Source organism: Choloepus didactylus, chromosome 17, assembly GCF_015220235.1.
Source record: "Choloepus didactylus isolate mChoDid1 chromosome 17, mChoDid1.pri, whole genome shotgun sequence".
Lineage (NCBI taxonomy): Eukaryota > Metazoa > Chordata > Mammalia > Pilosa > Megalonychidae > Choloepus > Choloepus didactylus.
In genome coordinates, this window is record NC_051323.1 from 56181907 (window position 1) to 56188592 (window position 6686).

The window sequence follows — 6686 nt, forward strand, 5'->3', positions numbered from 1 at the left end:
ATTATTTATAACAGTAAAAATGTTAAGCTATTATAATTTTTTTCTATGGAGTACTTTCTCTGTTAAGCACTATAATCCTTTGTCTTGCTAAAATCATACTGAAGCAAATTTAATTTTGTAAGGATAAATTTACTTTTAGGTTGGCAATCCAAACTCCTTGCTTTGGCTTCAAATGAATTAAAAAGGTTGTGCCAGAATTTCAGCATTTTAAATAGGGTCTGAAAGAATCAATAAAGATAACAAATAGGACACTTGTAGGACAAAATTTCATTTTGGGAAAATATGAAAAAAATTTGCTTAGGAATTCTTACTGATAAATTTACACTAGTGTGTTTGTAGCTAGTGACCAGATATCTGGAAACTTCAAGAACATGTAAAACAACAATAACCTTTTATGAAAGTTAAAGGGGATGATATCAGAAAAGAAAAGTTATAAATATGAAGCCAAGAATTTAATCCCACATAGCCAGTGGAGTTGCCTTTAACTTTTAACTATTGATTCCAAATATTTACTGGACCTTTATATTTATTAAGATTCAGGAAAAATAGATTAGAAGAATTGAGGACAGGAAGATGTTTAGGGTAATATGAAAGCTCATAAGACACTTGACTCTCAAATAATTTGTGGTACGTTTATGGTAAATCAGTGAATTAATGAGAGTAACATATTTACCAATGACATTATCAGGAAAAAAAAACAAATAATTCCAATACAATAACAGATTCAGAGAAGTCTGGAGCCCATTACAAACTCTCCAAATGCTAAGGGCCATGGGGATATCACTGTATTAAGACCAAGTACAGTATGAAATTGTCAATTGAAGTAATGAAAATAATCTGAATATGTTCTCACTAATGCATGAAGCTGTAATGCATTTAAGGGGTACTCTCATCAAAGATAGTTAAAATTTCAAAGAAAAAGAACTCTTTTAGGAGCTGCTGACAATTAATTAGAAAAACTGTTTTATGTGGAATAATTGTGTCTCAATGAGGCAAGATAAGATGTGATGTTAGCATATAGTAAAATTTCACATTGAGATTTATTTGGCAATTTTTTAAAAACTCTCCCTTTAATTTATAGATATGTAGATAGACTCATGAAGACTACAATAGAAAAGAATTCTTCCTTAATTCAAGGAAAACATGTAATTTAAGTGAAGGAGTAATTTATACTATATACTGCAATAGTCTGACTTTAATGAGAAAATAAAGTAAATTCCAATATACTTTCCTGGGACTCACTCCAGCTCTGAATAGTTTGCTGCAGTGGGATGCCAGACCATGGCTGTTCATAGAGATATGGCCAAAGTCCACATCAATAAACATAAGTAGGTTGCTTTCTTGCTAGCATTATCTTTGAATACAAAGAAAGTAAACAAAGTTAATACACATATTCTCAGAGATATATCATGCAAAACATCATGTACACTGTACCAGGGCATCCAAGAACATAAAAATTACAGAATAAAAAAAAATCACACCGATTTTATAGGAGGGTTCTTGTAATCTTGCACTTTTTTTGGAAAAAAACAAAACAAAAAAAAAAACAAAAAAAAAAACCAAGCTCCCTTTCTAGTTACTCATACTCTAGCTCTCAAGCTCTTTGGCGTTCCCCCGGCATCTAGTGCAACCCCCTGGTTTTGCTTCTATTTCCAATCTCTGTGATTCTTCCATTTGCCTCCAGAAACATGAGTACAGGATTGTGCTTCAAGTACAGCTAGAACTCACCCATTCAAAATAGAGTGTTTTTAACACTCTTGAGATTTTGAACATGAGCACAATAAATTGAGTCTATCAAGAAAGTGTATCCCTAATAAAATTTCTTAGAGAAATGAAACTAGACATCATTTATTTAGTACAACCCCAATGTACAAGAATTGTTTTTACAGCATTTTTGTCAGATAGCTATTTAGCCTCTGATGGTCAACTTCCAGAGACGTGGAGCTGATTACCCCACAGTGAAACACACAGCATTTGGAGGCAGCTCTAATTGTTAGAATTCCCGTAGTGATCTATAACTTCTATTGACTCTAATGTGTCCTCTAGTTAAAACTTTTGATCCCCTTGCTTCATGTCAATTAAAATGTTTGCAAAGCCTTTAGTTACCCTGTTTTAGTTCACTAGGATGCTGAAAGCAGATACAGTAAAATGGGTTGGCTTTTAACAATGGGAATTTATTTGCTTAGGATCTTACGGTTTTGAGGGTATGGAAATGTTCAAATCAAGGCATCATCAAGATGATTCTTTCTTCCCGAAGTCTGTTTCTGGCCATCCTTGACTCTTGGCCACATGGCAAGGCATGTGGTGGTGTCTGCTGGTCTCTCTCTTCTCTTCTGGGTTTTGTTGCTTTCAGCTTCTTGCTTCTGTGGCTTTCCCTTTTGTGAGATCTGGATTCATCTTGTTTATAAAGGACTCCAGTAGAGGATTAAGATCCATCCTGGGCCACGTCTGAACTGAAGTAACCTAATCAAAAGGTCCTACTTACAAGAAGAATCAAGCAGACAGACAAAGAGAGAAATGAGTGACTGAGAGAACTTGTTTTTACTTCCCTAGGAAAGGACTGCTTGGTCCAGTCTGAGTCAGATGGAACCCCAAATCCCAATTTCATTCCTCAGGCCGGCATCGTTCACTCTGGGTTTAGTGCAACCCTTCAAAGGCCTTCCAATGCATTAATTAAATTTCCTTATATTAGTTTAAGTTGGTTTACTGTTATTTGCAACTTACAAAGTTCTCAGTGTCATGAAACACTTAGCACAACATAGTAGGCTTTCAGAAAATTTTAGTAAAATCTGCATCTTGTTAAGTCTTTTAGGTGAGTCTTTTTACTGTATCTTTTCTGTATTGTTTGAATTTGTACATCCTTAATTTGTTGATATATGCTAAGCAGTGTCTTCAACCTGCCATTACTCATAAAGTATTACAAAAAATAATAAAGGAGAGTGTTTGTGTGTATGTGCATTTGTGTGTATATATTTATGTATATATTTGCTTGCTGCTTATCTAGAGGAAAAATATTTCTCTTCACTAAAAAACAGATTTTAGATAAAGGATTTTTTACTTATCTAAGGAGCCAGTTGCCCATTACTCTTTAGTGGGGCAGGGAAATTAGACAGCCACAGTCTTCCTCACTGGGTCTCATTTTGGACATGCGCCAGTAGAGGAATTGTCGTCAGAAGGAAGGTGGAGTTCTTTCATTTGGATCCCTAGATCAGCTGGAATATGCGTTCCTCCATGTAGTGTCCAAATGGGCCATAATATTCCACAGAGAATATTGGAGGCCAAAATTCATAGGGATTCAAACTGATAGATGTGGATGAATGCATTTTAAGTTTAAAGCCTAAACATATGGAATAAACTTGGGTCCCTGAGTATAACAGTTACTCCTACAAAACTAAGAAATAAAAATAAGACTGGAAAACATTTTAAGGGGGAAATATCAGGTGTTATAAAATTGGACTCTGAAGTATAAAGTAGAGGGAAAATTAAGGCAGTAAATATTACTGGTGTGTCCACATGTTTTAAATCTTGCTGTCCTGAGGTAGAAGCTGCCTAGCAACAGAGCCCCCACCAGGCCCCCCTCCCCACGTCTTCTAAGGCCTTCAGGTCCTGGGAGAGGTGAGGTCATTGGTTAAATTCAGGTGGACACCAGCTTAGGGCAGCTTGGGGATCAGGATACTAAATCTCTAAAAGGCCTGGGTCTCAAGACTGGAGACAGAGCTCTGGGGGTTGATTAATTACCTGCAGCTACATTGCCATTTAAATAGATTTTTGTGGACTGGTCTGGGAATTTTATCATCTTTCATAACCTTGTGCTAATAAGTAAATTCATTCTAACCATCAACAGGACATTCAGAACACAATGTACCCAGAGGATAGAGTAACTGCACCACCTGTCTTTCAGGCTGGGAGGCAAGTCTGTGTAAGTCTGGATTCTGTAAAACTAGAATGTCTACGAACTGTTTAGTGGTAGTTTCTTTTCTTTATTTTGTTCCCCAGTGCTAATATATTTCCTGAGTATAGAATCTCTAGAACCTTTCAATTCACTTTTTTAAAAATTTTATACAGGATCTTTGACAATTGTATCAGTTTTTAAATGATCAATTCATAACATTTAGAGACAAATTTTCCTCTCAACTAATGATTTTCATTCTGCTACCTATAGTTCAGCTTACCAACTTTTCTCTATGATAGCCATTTTTCATTTCACAGGATCTGAAATATACAATTATATCTTATAGTCAAAAATTGCTCAAGTTTGTTTTCTATTGATGTCTATAAAGAGTAGGTCAAATTATCAAGTTTACATGAAATGATACTGCACCAATTCACCAACATAAATCTCAGTTTTCCAACCCGTTATCCCATTCTGTTAGACAGCAACGCTAAGTAAGTTCTTATCGCATATGCCTCCAACACCTCTGCTCTTTCACTGTGCTATCATTTTGACACTTACATAAGAATATCTCAATTCAGCAACCAAGTATTTCAACTGCTGTTGAATTAAATGGTGATATATCAAGAAACCAATCTTAGAGGAGTTTTAACATATTAATAGAGGAGTACATTATTTACCTAAACTAAATGACTGTGCCTTGTTTTATAAAACACAAAGATGGCCACATCAATTTAATTCCATATATATAATACTACCTATTCAATTTATTTAAAATTTTAATAAATATACTAATCACACTAGTGATCCAAATATATGCTGTTCACATGTAAAACACTACGAGAGAAGACACAACAGAGACTGCCTTGCAATTAGAGACACATATTCCTTCTATAGAGATGGAGAAATAAAAGGACAAATCTAGTTGTCTGAAAGACAATTCACTGTGCACATTTTATTTACAGTTTTGTATACTGTCTTAATATGAATGGGACCACTTCTCTACTTGAGCCATTTTAAGCAAAGTAAAATAACCTAAGTAACACAAAATGTTAAAATACAGCATAAAGATACAAAAACAGACATTCTAATTCTAGTTAGGAATGTAATTATGATGTTACATTTTTAAAAATCCACAATTATGCTTAGGAAATCACACAAACATAGATCACTGATTTGAATGAAATGCATAAATTTGTAGCAAAGCTTTGTAGTTTCAAAAAGCAAAAAAGTTACCAAAGAATGCACAAATTAATGTTTATTCCACCTTTGTGTCATATTCCTGGATCCTTCACCAATGTTACATCAAGTAAAAAACAAAAGCAAAACAAAATGAATAACTGAAATCAGAATCACTAATGTTATCAAGTAGGGAAACAAATTAAAATCTAGCAGCCATCAGCAAGAGTGCAGCAAAGACAATGCTGTAAAAAGAAACAGAAAATTGCTAGAAAAGTGTATGCATCATATTTTTCCAAATGAGCAAAATACACTCCTGCGTATAATGGAACATAGAATTTTTTTTCCTTTAAGGTATAGAAATGCAAGTTCTTTTTTGAATATTGTGGATGGGTAAATGTGTTTGTAATGTAATTCCACTAAGCTATTACAGAGTGGGCCAGGAACACATTTATGGATTCTGGGGATGGTGTGTACTGTAATTCTTTGATTGGAATAGTGGATATGCTCACCAAAATTAAAATAATATTAATAATATATGAACAGAGAAGTACAAGACAAAGGCAAATGAGACTTCTCATATGTTAGTAACATTTAGATGGAAATGAAATTTATATGCAGTCCACTCTGCTTCTGAAGAGGCTTTGGTTCTGCTCCCAAATCTTGATTGCTTGATGCAGTCTCCTACGAGAATACTCAGAAGGTGTCTTCTTAACAAACCTATTTTTAGTGGCAGAGCTGCTCTTAGTAGCTGTGTCTGCATGGGACTGATAACCAATCACTATCTTTGGAGGAAGTCCTAACCTTTCTTTGTATACCCTCCCTGTATACGTAACAGCTTCTCTGTTCTCATATTCAGTCGTCCATATCGCTATCTTGTCTCCTTTAGTTCTAACGTTAACAACGGCTCCACATACATCATACTGTAGTCATTAAAAGATTCTCCAGTAAGGCACAGCAGTGTCTCTACCCAAGAGCGATTGAGGTCACTTCCTCTCTGCTGTTTGTTCAATATAATTAGCCGTCATCCTCCTTGTTTGTTTTTTTCATCTTCCCACATAGGCTCAATACCATCCTTAAAAAGTGAGTAGTCACAGCTAGGCATTAAATTACTAGACAACTGGATATGGTTGTACAGAGCCCAAAACTCTTCAACAGTATCAGACTTAGAGATCAGTCAAGGGTTTGCTTGCCAAGTTTTGCTTTTATCATTTTTAAAAAACCAAAGCACCCATCTAGTCTGTAGTGGATGTTTAATATAGTGTTCTGGGTTAGCAACTTCCTGATTAGATTCCATTTTCTCTTCTTATGCAGTGGGGGATTAGGAGTTGGGGTGGTTTCCGGTTCTACAGTTGCCATCTTAGCTCGATCTGATTGCACAATCCTCAATTCACTTTTTTTTTTTTTTGATGTTCACTTTTTTTTTTTCATTTTTATTGAGATTATTCAGATACCATACAATTATCCAAAGATCCAAAGTGTACAATCACTTGCCCCTGGGTACCCTCATACAGCTGTGCATCCATCACCACACTTAATTTTTGTTCAATTTTTAGAAACTTCTCATTACTCCAGACAAGAAATAAAGTGAAAGATGAAAAAAGAAAAAAAGAAA

At 35.0% G+C, this 6686-nt stretch overlaps 1 pseudogene; it reads right to left on the bottom strand.

The window, feature by feature from the left end:
- Window positions 1-5682: 5682 nt before the first annotated feature.
- LOC119512116 lies at window positions 5683-6430 on the bottom strand (annotated as a pseudogene).
- Window positions 6431-6686: the final 256 nt, after the last annotated feature.